The following is a 12735-nucleotide window of genomic DNA, read 5'->3' as shown; positions in this document are numbered from 1 at the left end:
GTGGACTTTGTGCTTTGTAACTTTGCACACCTTTTACATGCACAAACAGCTATATTACACACTAAAGGAAAGGTAAAATCCCAAAAAGCATAATAAGGCCTCTCTAATATAATTACAGTAGTATTCAAATTACAAATAACATGAAGGTGGGCCAATTCCCCTAATTAAACACATTTATGTTAATACTGTTTATGTTGAAAAGGTTTGCAAAAAAGCACTAATCAAGTTTTTCCATTAGCGACCACACAATGGCCGTTGATGTGTAAACATAGCTGGTGATGTCACAACCATGAAGGTTTTTGAATGACATGTTTTTACAGGTTAAAATAAATGTTCTTGGATGAGACGCTGGGAGCTTTTCATCGTGATCATTGCATTGTCATAGTACATTGAATTTGTCTATCTCACAAGAGAGGAAAATTCCATTACATGGCCCCTGTGATACAGTGTTACTGTGTTTTATATTTGCAATTTACAGGAACGTGTTCAGGATTTTAATGTAACCCCTGTCAGTATCACTTTGTGTCTGAGTCTAAGACCTGGTTTGAAGCTCAGAGAGACACTGACCTGGCCACTATTAATAACATGGATGAAATGAACAGGCTCATTAAAACAGTACGTGGAGCTTACTATGGCTCAACGTGGATTGGCCTCTATGATGATCTAAACAGCTGGAGAGGGTCTTTGGAAAACAGAGTAGGGTGGAAGTTTTAAAAGCTCGTATGTTCAACAGCCAAGGAACTAGAATGGACAGAGTCTACACGTGTACCTGTCGTATTACCAGGAAAGATGGAGTGAACCTTTTTGCTCCAGTACACTTCCCTTTATTTGCTATGATGGTGAGAACTGCTGCTGAACTTTCAAGAAACTAATTAGAACACACTATTAAAAAATTCCTGGATGGCCCACTTTTTCTGTTTCACAGGAAGAGCAAATGCCAGTGTTAGTTATGTTGTGGTTAGAGGGTAGAAAACCTGGACCGGGGCTCAGAGTTACTGCAGACAGCATCACACATATCTTGTCAGCATCAGGAATGACATTGAAAACCAGAAGATCCAATCTTTATTATTTATCCAATCTAATTTATACTACGGTTGGATTGATATGTACAGAACTAAATTTTGGTCAGATCAGAGCAAGCCAGATAATGCTAGAAACAGTGAATACTGCACTGCAGTGTCATTTAGGGACTTTGGAGAATGGACAGATGAAAACTGCAATTATGATTTAACTTTCCTTTGCTACAAAGGTGAGTATACAATATATCAGCCTGGTAAATAAGTAATGCATGTGCCCCATATTAACCCAAGGGAAATTATTGGATAATGTGATTTCTAAATCAAATTTGAGACATCAGTCTTTTATATTACAGATGTTCTTCTCAAGGGTTGCTTATGCATAAATTATGAATAAATATACAGTAAAGCTGCCATTAGGCAAACAACAAGTACAACCCCAATTACGAAAAAGTTGGGACAGTATGAAAAATGCTAACAAAAGTGAAAATGAGTGATTTGTGAATTATATTCACCCTTTGCTATATTGAAAGCACTACAACTTTTTTTTTTAATGTACAGTAATTTCAAATCAGATGATTGCAACTCACTTGGGACAGTCGAGTGTTTTCTACTGTGAAACATCACCATTTGTTCTAATAACACTTATTAAGCACTTGGGCAATGAAGACACAAGTTTGTTAAGTTTAGAAAGTGGAATTTTCCCCCATTCATCCATTATGTAGGTCTTTAGCTGCACAATTGTACAGGGTCTTCGTTGCGGTATGGTGTGCTTCATAATGCGCCACACATTCTCAATTGGAGACAGGTCAGGAATGCAGGCAGGCCAGTCTAGCACCCACACACTCAGTTTACACAGCCATGCACTTGTAATCTGGGCAGTATGTGGTTTGAAGTTGTCCTGCTGGAAAATGCAGGTGCATCATTGGAAAAGATGGTGCTGGATGGCAATATACGTTGCTCTAAAATTTTTACATATCTGTCTGCATTCATGGTGTTCTCACAGATGTGCGAGTTACCCATGCCATGGGCACTGACACACCCCTGGCCCATACAGACACTGGCTTTTGGAATTGACACTGATAACAGCTTGGATGGTCCTTTTCCTTTTTGGCCCGGATAATACTATGTCTGTGTTTTTCAAAAACATTTTGAAATGTGGACTTACTTCGGACCAACAGTTACGCTGTTCTACTTTCCATCTAAGATTAGAAGGAGACCAGAGAAGTCGACAGTGCTTCTGGACAGTGTTGATGTATGGCTTCTGCTTTGCATAGTAAAGTCTTAACTTGCATCTGTGGATGCAGCGGCGAGTGGTGTTGACTAACAAAGGTTTACTAAAGTTATCCCAAGCCCATATTCATGATATCCATTACAGATGAATGCCATTTTTTTAAGACCGTTATTTGCTGAAGAATCTCTTGGCAAATTGACAAGTCTTGAACGATCCTTGCTCTTGAAGGAGTAGGCTGTTTTTGGAGGCTCCTTATATAGTATACAGTACTATGACGCAATTGCCTCACCTGTTTAACATCTCCTGTTTCACATCGCCTTGTTATTTCAACTCATCAAATTGTTATTAGTCTTAAATTGCCCGTCTCAACTTTTTTGGAGCGTGTTGCAATCAACTGATTTGAAATTACTGTACATTTTCAAAAAAACAATGAAATTCACAAGGTAAAACATCATATAGAGTAATGTGTAGTTGTAGTGCTTTCAATATAGCAAAGTCTGAATATAATTTACAAATGACCCCTTTTTGTTTTTATTTGCATTTTTCATACTGTCCCAACATTTTTGGAATTAGGGTTGTAGAATAACTGCATTTTATATGTGTATATATATATATATATATATATATATATATATATATATATATATATATATATATATAATTCCACCCTGACAGCCTTAGCATCATCTCGCCAATATCATTTTGTGTCTAAGACCTGGGCTGAAGCTCAGAGATACTGCAGAGAGCATTACACTGATCTGGCCACCATTGATAACGTGAATGAAATGAACAGGTTGATTAACACAGTTAATGGGAGTTACAGTAGCTCAACCTGGATTGATGTGAATGGCTGGAGATGGTCATTGGAAGACAATGATTTCTATCAAGAGGGAGAGAGAGAATTTAGTAATTGGTATCATGAACAAGACAACGACGGGAAAATTTTGTGTTTACACAGATCATGAGGGAAACTCATGTGAATATTTGTACACATTCGTTTGCTATGATGGTAGGACATTACAGCTGAAATATTTTGTTTATCAGTTATAGACAGTATGTTGAGCTTCTAAATGTAATATTTGTAAAAAAAAATAAAAAAAAATCAATAAAAAAAAAATCAGTGTGCTTCCTTACAGTTTGACGTATAAAAGTGTAAAGATCAATTAAATGTCTTTAAAGGAATGTTCCGTGTTCAATACAAGTTAAGCTCAATCGACAGCATTTGTGTCATAATGTTGATTACCACAAAAATTAATTTAGACTCATCCCTCCTTTTCTTAAAAAAAAATGCAAAAATCGAAGTTACAGTGAGACACATACAATGGAAGTGAATGGGACCAATGAAAGTGAATGTGGCCAATTTTGGAGGGTTTAAAAATAAATTTGAAGCTTATAATTTTATAAAAACACTTACATTAATTCTTCTGTTAAAACTCATGCATTATTTGAGCTGTAAAGTTGTGTAAATCATAATTTTTACAGTCATTTTAGGGTTTGTTGACATTAAATCATCATGGTAACGAAGTTATAAAATTGGCTATAATTTTACACAGAAAAGGTTAGTAAATAATTTTCACACACACACACACGTATCATTTTTACACTCATATCCTTTACGTCTTGTGGCTATACTTTTGAAAAAAGTGAGTATTTTAACGTTTAAAAATTGGCCCACATTCACTTCCATTGTAAGTGCCTCACTGGAGAGATTTTTGCTTTCTTTAAAGAAAAGGAGGGACAAGTCCAAATTAATTTTTGTGGTAATCAACATTATGCCACAAATGCTGTCGATTGAGCTTAACTTGTATTGAACCCAGAACATTCCTTTAATTCAGTTGCCAGTATTGCAATATGTACAACAATCTGCATACATTTTAATAATAAATTGACAATTTTAGGTTTGTACCATAGTGGGAATTAGCCAAAGTTTACCTGGCCAGTGTGAAGAATGAAACAGAGCGTCAACTCCTGCTGAGCATTTTACCATATTATTATTAGTAGTAGTAGTAGTAGTATGTATGTATGGATGGATTGGTCTACACAAAAACAGTTTGTGGTCAGATCAGAACATCTCTTCATTCACATATTAGCTGCCAGGGACTCAAGGTGATGGTCCACAACCAGATAATGGTATGCATGTCCAAGCACATGCTGGTACTCAACATTTTGGCTAGTGGATGGATGGGAGATGCTTTGACAGTTTGTTTCTCTTCTATTCCAGTGGTAAGCTAATCCACATTGAATGTTAAAATAAAAGAATAATCATGAGGGTTTTTCACAAATAAAAAAGCAAGTTCAATAAAATGTGATTTTTAAATCAATTCCAAATTTTTAAATTCACGTTAATTTGAAGGGCTATATTATGAAAGTAACAACACTGTTTGCTAATGCTAGCTCTGTGTTCTGTTTATTTTCTGGTGAACATGCTGACAGTTACTTTGACCCTCCTTTTCAGATGAGTAGGGTATGTTTTGTGTTTATATGGATCGGCTTTTTGAAAGCTAAAATGGGTGTTATTAAACACATAAGTAAAGTCAAGTCATTTTTATTTGTATAGCGCCTTTCATAACACACAAAATTTCAAAGCAGCTTTACAGAAGATCAGGCATTAACAGAAGATAAAACTGTAATATCTATAATGTCTTAGAGTCATCATTGTGTAGTTTGATAAAATAGGATTGTGTATTATTTAAAAATAATTAAATAATAATTGTATTTGTAGCCCCAGTGAGCAAGCCGAAGGCGACTGTGGCAAGGAACACAAAACTCCATAAGATGCTGGTTAATGGAGAAAAATAACCTTGGGAGAAACCAGGCTCACTGTGGGGGCCAGTTCCCCTCTGGCTAACATCATGAATATAATGGCAATATTACTTCTGTATAGCGCAAGTCATGGTTTAAAATTATTAAACTAAGTAAGTGTTAAGGGTCAGTGTTTAAAACAAAGATTTTGTAAAAACTAAGATTAATGACTAATGTCTTTGAAGTTCATCCTGGATTAACTGCAGAAGTTCACATAGATGCAGTTGTCATAGTTAGTTGGCTGATGAAGGGTTTTGTTGGCAATTAAATGATAGACTATGTATTCCATTTCAAGAGTGTAGTCCATCATTAGACCGAGGTGATGTAGGCAGAGATCAGTTAGGTGCATCGCAGTTCAACCTGGCCGGTAATTTGGGTGAGGTCTATCCTAAGTCCAAGGTTCAGGTAATGGCATATAAAGTATCCCATGTCTTATAGTTGGAGTTGGCATCAGTTCATCCTCTGAAGTCCATCTTAATAGACTGAAGTGATGTTTGGCTGGCACCGGCTGCTATTAGTCATCATCACACAGCAACACGTAGCAGTGGAGTCCAACACCAAACAGGAACGGAGCTGGATCTGGCCGGTTCTGGTGACCTCAGGATAGGAGTCCCAAGGTTGAGACAGGGAAACAAATAAAATAATATTAGCATAGATGCCATTCAATTTATTGCAGAGTTATAGATCATGATAATTGTTTCTGGTTCCAGCAGACCTAACTAAAGCAGCCTAATTGTGAGTTGAAGGATAAATTAGGAGTATGCCTGGCTAAATAGATGAGTCTTTAGTCTAGACTTAAACTGAGCGAGTGTGTCTGCATCTCAAACAGTGTTAGGGAGACTATTCCATAGTTTAGGAGCCAAATATAAAAAGGATCTACCTCCTTTTGTGGATTTTGATATTCTAGGAACAACAGGCCAGAATTTTGCGATCGTAACGAATGTGATGGAATATAGTGTGGTAGAAGGTCACTTAAGTACTGCAGAGCTAGACCATTCAAAGCTTTGTACATACTTAACATAATTTTTAAATTAATACAAAATTTAACAGGTAGCTAATGTAACGATGATAAAATGGGGCTAATATTATCATATTTCTTGGTTCTAGTCAGCACTCTGGCTGCTGCATTTTGAACCAATTGAAGTTTATTTATTGATCTTGCTGGACATCCTCCCAGTAATGCATTACAATAATCTAACCTTGAGGTCATGAACGCATGCATTAGTTTTTCGGCATCAGCAACAGAAAGCATGTGTCGTAATTTAGCAATATTTCTTAGGTGGAAGAATGCTGTTCTACAAACATTTGTAACTTGATTTTCAAAGGACAGATTGGTATCAAATATAACACCTAAGTTCTTTGCTGTTGATGATGTAACAGTACATTCATCGAGAGTCAAATTATATTTTAGCGGCTTGTTTTTAGAGGTTTTTGGTCCAATGAGTAGTACCTCTGTTTTGTCGGAATTGAGTAGAAGGAAATTTCTGGCCATCCAATCTTTTATTTCATTCACTCTGCTAATTTGGAGAATTGTGATATCTCATCAGGTTTTGAAGAAATATAAAGTTGGGTATTGTCGGCATAACAGTGGAAACTTATTCCACTATTCCTGATAATATCTCCTAGGGGAAGCATATAAAAGGAGAAAAGCAAAGGCCCTAAAACTGATCCCTGTGGCACTCCATACTTTACTTTTGTTTGGTTTGACAATTCCTCATTTACATAGACAAAGTGGTAGCGTTCTTCTAAATAGGACCTAACCATACTAATGCAACTCCACAAATGGCAACATAATTCTCCAGCCTATTCAAGAGAATGTTGTGATCTATCGTGTCGAATACAGCACTAAGATCTAATAGCGCTAGAAGTGAAATGCAGCCGCGATCAGATGATAAGAGCAAGTAATTTGTAACCCTGATAAGTGCAGTCTCTGTACTGTGATGAGGCCTAAATCCTGACTGAAATTGTTCATATATATATGTACTATTTCTCTCTAGAAATGAACATATTTGGGAGGATACTACCTTTTCTAGTATTTTTGACATAAACGGGAGATTTGAAATCGGTCTGTAATTAGCCAGTTCTCCAGGATCAAGTTGTGGCTTCTTAATAAGTGGTTTGATAACTGCCATTTTAAAGTTTCTTGGGAAATGTCCTAAGGATAGTGAGGAGTTAATAATATTAAGAAGAGGTTCTGAGATTACTGGGAATACTTCTTTTAAGAGCTTGGTTGGTATTGGATCTAACAAACATGTTGTGGCTTTTGATGTTTCGATAAGTTTTGTTAGCTTTTCATGACCTATGACAGCGAAGGATTGAAGTTGCACGTGAGGAAAATTATGAGACACTGTTTTCTGAGGTACTGTGACAAATGATTGCATAATTCCAATTTTATTTCTGATTATTTCAATTTTATCAGTAAAGAAATTCATGAAGTCATTACTATTGTGCTGTGATGGAATATCTGGTTCAGTCGATGCTTTATTCCTAACCAATTTAGCCACAGTACTGAATAAACACCTAGGATTGTTGTGGTTATTTTCTATGAGTTTGCTAAAATATGCTGACCTGGCAGCTTTTAGTGCCTGTCTGTAGCTACAGACACTGTCCTTCCATGCACCGCGAAATACCTCTAATTTTGTACTCTTCCACTTGCGCTCCATTTTCCGAGCTGCTCTCGTGAGAGCATGAGTGTGATCATTGTACCATGGTGCATTGCTTTTTTTCTTTAATGGGGGAGGGGGGGGGGTGGGGAACACTAGAGATGACTGTGTTTATATTTTCTGTTATTTCATCATGTTCTTCTAGGCTTTTGGGTTTACTGAGTGTATGAGATAGATCTGGAAGATTATTAGTGAAGCTATCTTTAGTGGTCGAAAGAATAGTTCTACCTGAATGATAGCGTGGTGTAGATTGAGTAACATTAACTGATCGCAGCATACAAGAGGTGAGGTAATGATCCGAGATGTCATCGCTCTGCGGCAGAATTTCTATATTATCAACATCAGCTCCATATGACAGAATTAAATCTAGCGTATGATTATGGCGATGAGTTGGTCCTGTTATATTTTGTCTGACTCCAAGAGAGTTGAGAATATTGATAAATGCTAATTCCAATGTGTCATTTTCATTATCTATGTGAATGTTGAAGTCACTAACAATTAAAGCTCTGTCTACAGTGACTACAAAAATGTGCAAATTCACCAAGGAAATCAGAATAAGGCCCGGGTTTATATCTATATCTGACGGTGTCACATTAAGCATTATTAGTTCAAAAGCTTAATTTTATATCCTGTCCTCTGAGTAACACCAAAAACTTCACTGTAAATTGAAGCTACACCTCCTCTTTGACCCTTCAGACGAGACTCATGTTTATAACAATAACCTGGGGGAGAAGATTCATTTAAAATAATATATTCATCCGGTTTAAGCCAGGTTTCAGTCAAACAGAGCGCAATCAAACTATGATCTGTAATAATTTCATTTACAATTGGTGCTTTGGTAGAAAGAGATCTATTGTTTAGTAGCCCTTTCTTTATATGATGTTTATCTTTAATTTGTTTGTTTTTGTTCAAGTTTGAACTTAATCAAATTTTTTCTAAATTATTTAATGAGGGTTTTGTGTTTGGTAGTTCAGGGAACAGACACAGTCTCTATATGATATCTAGGTGATACAGTCTCTATGTGTTGTAGTTTATGTGACCTGTGTGACGTCTCAAGGCAGCTAGCAGATGTTCGGATTAGCCAGTTTGTCTGCTTCCTGACCTGGGCCCCAGTTAGTCATATACTATCATTATTAAGACTATGAGCCAAATTACTAGAGAGTAGAGCGGCACCTTCCCTGGAGGGATGCTCTCTTTAGCAGGTCAGGTCTACCCCAAAAACTCTTCCAATTATCTATAAATCCTATTCTATTCTCCAGACACCACTCAGACATCCAGCCATTCAGTGACACTAATCTACTATAAACCTCGTCACCACGACGAGCAGAGAGGGGGCCAGAGCATATTACAGTGTCTGATATCGTTTTTGCAAACTGATACACCTCTTTAATATTATCTCTAGTGATTTCCGACTGGCGAAGCCGGACATCATTAGTGTCGATGTGAATAACAATTTTAGAAAATCTACGTTTAGCATTAGCCAGCAATTGTAAATTTGATTTGATGTCAGACGCTCTGGCACCCGAAATGCATTTAACAATAGTGGCTGGAGTCTATTTCCACGTTCCTTAAAATAGAATCACCAATAACAAGGGCTCTTTCAACATGATTCTCAGTGGTTGCATCACTGAGTGGGGAGAATCGATTGAAAACCCTAACAGGAACGGGAGAGTGGTGTCGCTTTGCTGAGTGAGTATGCCACCGAGACATCACCCAAATGCCCTGCTGCGGGGGCTCTACAGCCGGAACCAAAGTGTGTGTGTTGCTCTCTGTACTGCCCGCATCCAAAACAGTATCTACCGGCTTCTCTTTCTCACTGACCTCCACTGGCGTTCGGATGCGTGCCTCTAACTCATGAACCTTCTCCGTCAGCCTGACTAATTCCTTACATTTATCACATGTGAATCCCTGACAGAAGAGGCCATTGTAAACATGTGACATGCAATGCAGGAAGAAATTCTGCACGAGTTGAAGTTGTAACTCAAGATGTCAGGTCATATTGTTATGACCTATTGAAGTGCGAAAACTGCGGTTAAATGGAAGGGATATGTTGCAGAATAGCTCGTGCATATGTCTTTGCCAAGTGCTTGTAAATTTCATGATCTCAGCAAAATACGAACACAGGTGTCTTAGAGGCATCCTGTGTGTGCGGACTCGCATCTGTACATTGCTTGGAACAATAACAACTATAAAACCAAGCTCTCTCTGCAACCAGCTCTGAAACCTCATCAGGTCAAAAGGGCAACAAGTTCATATACTAAAAGTCCAAAATGTATATACAGCTGTGCTCAAAAGTTTGCATACCCTGGCAGAAATTGTGAAATTTTGGCATTGATTTTGAAAATATGACTGATCATGCAAAAAAACTGTCTTTTATTTAAGGATAGTGATCATATGAAGTCATTTATCATCACATAGTTGTTTGGCTCCTTTTTAAATCAAAAGGATAACAGAAATCACCCAAATGGCCCTGATCAAAAGTTTACATACCCTTGAATGTTTGGCCTTGTTTCAGACACACAAGGTGACACACACAGGTTTAAATGGCAATTAAAGGTTAATTTCCCACATCTGCTGCTTTTTAAATTGCAATTAGTGCCTGTGTATAAATAGTCAATGAGTTTGTTAGCTCTCACATAGATGCACTTAGCAGGCTAGATACTGAGCCATGGGGAGCAGAAAAGAACTGCCAAAAGACCTGCGTAACAAGGTAATGGAACTTTATAAAGATGGAAAAGGATATAAAAAGATATCCAAAGCCTTGAAAATGCCAGTCAGTACTGTTCAATCACTTATTATGAAGTGGAAAATTCAGGGATCTCTTGATACCAAGCTAAGGTCAGGTAGACCATGAAAGATTTCAGCCACAACTGCCAGAAGAATTGTTCAGGATACAAAGAAAAACCCACAGGTAACCTCAGGAGAAATACAGGCTGCTCTGGAAAAAGACGGTGTGGTTGTTTCAAGGAGCACAATATGACGATACTTGAACAAAAATTAGCTGCATGGTCGAGTTGCTAGAAAGAAGCCTTTACTGTGCCAGTGCCACAAAAAAGCCCGGTTACAATATGCCCGACAACACCTTGACACGCCTCACAGCTTCTGGCACAATGTAATTTGGAGTGACGAGACCAAAATAGAGCTTTATGGTCACAACCATAAGCGCTATGTTTGGAGAGGGGTCAACGAGGCCTATAGTGAAAAGAATACCATCCAAACTGTGAAGCATGGTGGTGGCTCACTGAAGTTTTGGGGGTGTGTGAGCTGTAAAGGCATGGGGAATCTTGTGAAAATTGATGGCAAGATGAATGCAGCATGTTATCAGAAAATACTGGCAGACAATTTGCATTCTTCTGCATGAAAGCTGCGAATGGGACACTCTTGGACATTCCAGCACGACAATAACCCTAAGCACAAGGCCAAGTTGAACCTCCAGTGGTTACAGCAGAAAAAGGTAAAGGTTCTGGAATGGCCATCACAGTCTCCTGACCTTAATATCATCGAGCCACTCTGGAGAGATCTCAAACGTGTGGTTCATGCAAGACGACCAAAGACTTTTCATGACCTGGAGGCATTTTGCCAAGACGAATGGGCAGCTATACCACCTGCAAGAATTTGGGGCCTCATAGACAACTATTACAAAAGACTGCACGCTGTCATTGATGCTAAAGGGGGCAATACACAGTATTAAGAACTAAGGGTATGAAGACTTTTGAACAGGGGTCATATCATTTTTTTCATTGTTGCCATGTTATGTTTTATGATTGTGCCATTCTGTTATAACTTACAGTTGAATCCCATAAGAAAAAAAAGAAATGTGTTTTGCCTGCTCACTCATGTTTTCTTTAAAAATGGTACATATATTACCAATTCTCCAAGGGTATGCAAACTTTTGAGCACAACTGTACTTGGGCTCACGCATGTTCCAGTTTCTCACGGGAACATTGGACACACAAGGCACAAACCATATACAAGGGCAGAGAAAGAGCATGGAGTAATCCTCTAACACACGTATTGAACATATAAGGCTTACGTCTGGTAACATGCATGTATAAACACAGGAGTGCAAGGATGGGCATATAAGAAATACATGGAGTATTAATACAGTGATAATGTTATATAAAGAAAAGACATAAGCAGATTACATTAATGTGAGTGTATAATATATATTGCATAGCTTCTGATTATAGTTGAGTACATAAATGTGGATATATGAATATGCTTGTATAATATCTATAAGCAAAAGTATAAAAAATATAGGAAGGACCCCAGCCACTTGCACCAAGTAGGCAACCTAATATTTGATTAATTCTTTATATATATATATATATATATATATATATATATATATATATATATATATATATATACTTTTATTGTTAAATTGCTCAATATGACTTATAGCTTGCTATATATGCTTTAACATAATATTTTTTAACCAAAATGAGCACTGGAGATCAACAGTGCAAAAAAAAAAAAAGATTTAATACAGTATGTCTGAAAAACATAATGGCATATGAAATATCTGTCACAAAGTAATATCTTTTCCAGTTACAAGAGGAGCTGATCAGACTCGGAGTTCCCAGCAACGTGACCACATCACTTTCCCTGAGAGAGGAGGATAATGGTCTTTCATTTTCCATACTTTTGTAAATACACTCTGAAATCATACTTCAAGCCTTTGGTGTCTACAAATGTTTGAGTAATCTCAGTTGTGAAAAATCCAGTTTTTGTTTCTTTTAAAACATTGTGTCATTATGATCATATGTTTTATGGTATGTTGGGTGTATTCTTTCCACATATTTTTGATGTCATTAAATATTAAATAACGAAGGTGTTGTGCATAGCAGAATATTTACAGTATAGCTGGTACTGTATATTTAAGGCTAATTGTAAAATCAAGGCATTTACCTTTAGATATTTTGTTTAAACTGTGGGACATTGGAAAGTATTGTTAGTGTCTAACTACAATACCAAGTGCCTTCTCTTTGTTTTGTGCCATATTGATTCCTTAAGGATT

This window comes from Myxocyprinus asiaticus, chromosome 40 (genome assembly GCF_019703515.2).
Source record: "Myxocyprinus asiaticus isolate MX2 ecotype Aquarium Trade chromosome 40, UBuf_Myxa_2, whole genome shotgun sequence".
NCBI classification, from domain to species: domain Eukaryota; kingdom Metazoa; phylum Chordata; class Actinopteri; order Cypriniformes; family Catostomidae; genus Myxocyprinus; species Myxocyprinus asiaticus.
Note: the sequence above shows the minus strand (reverse complement) of the source record.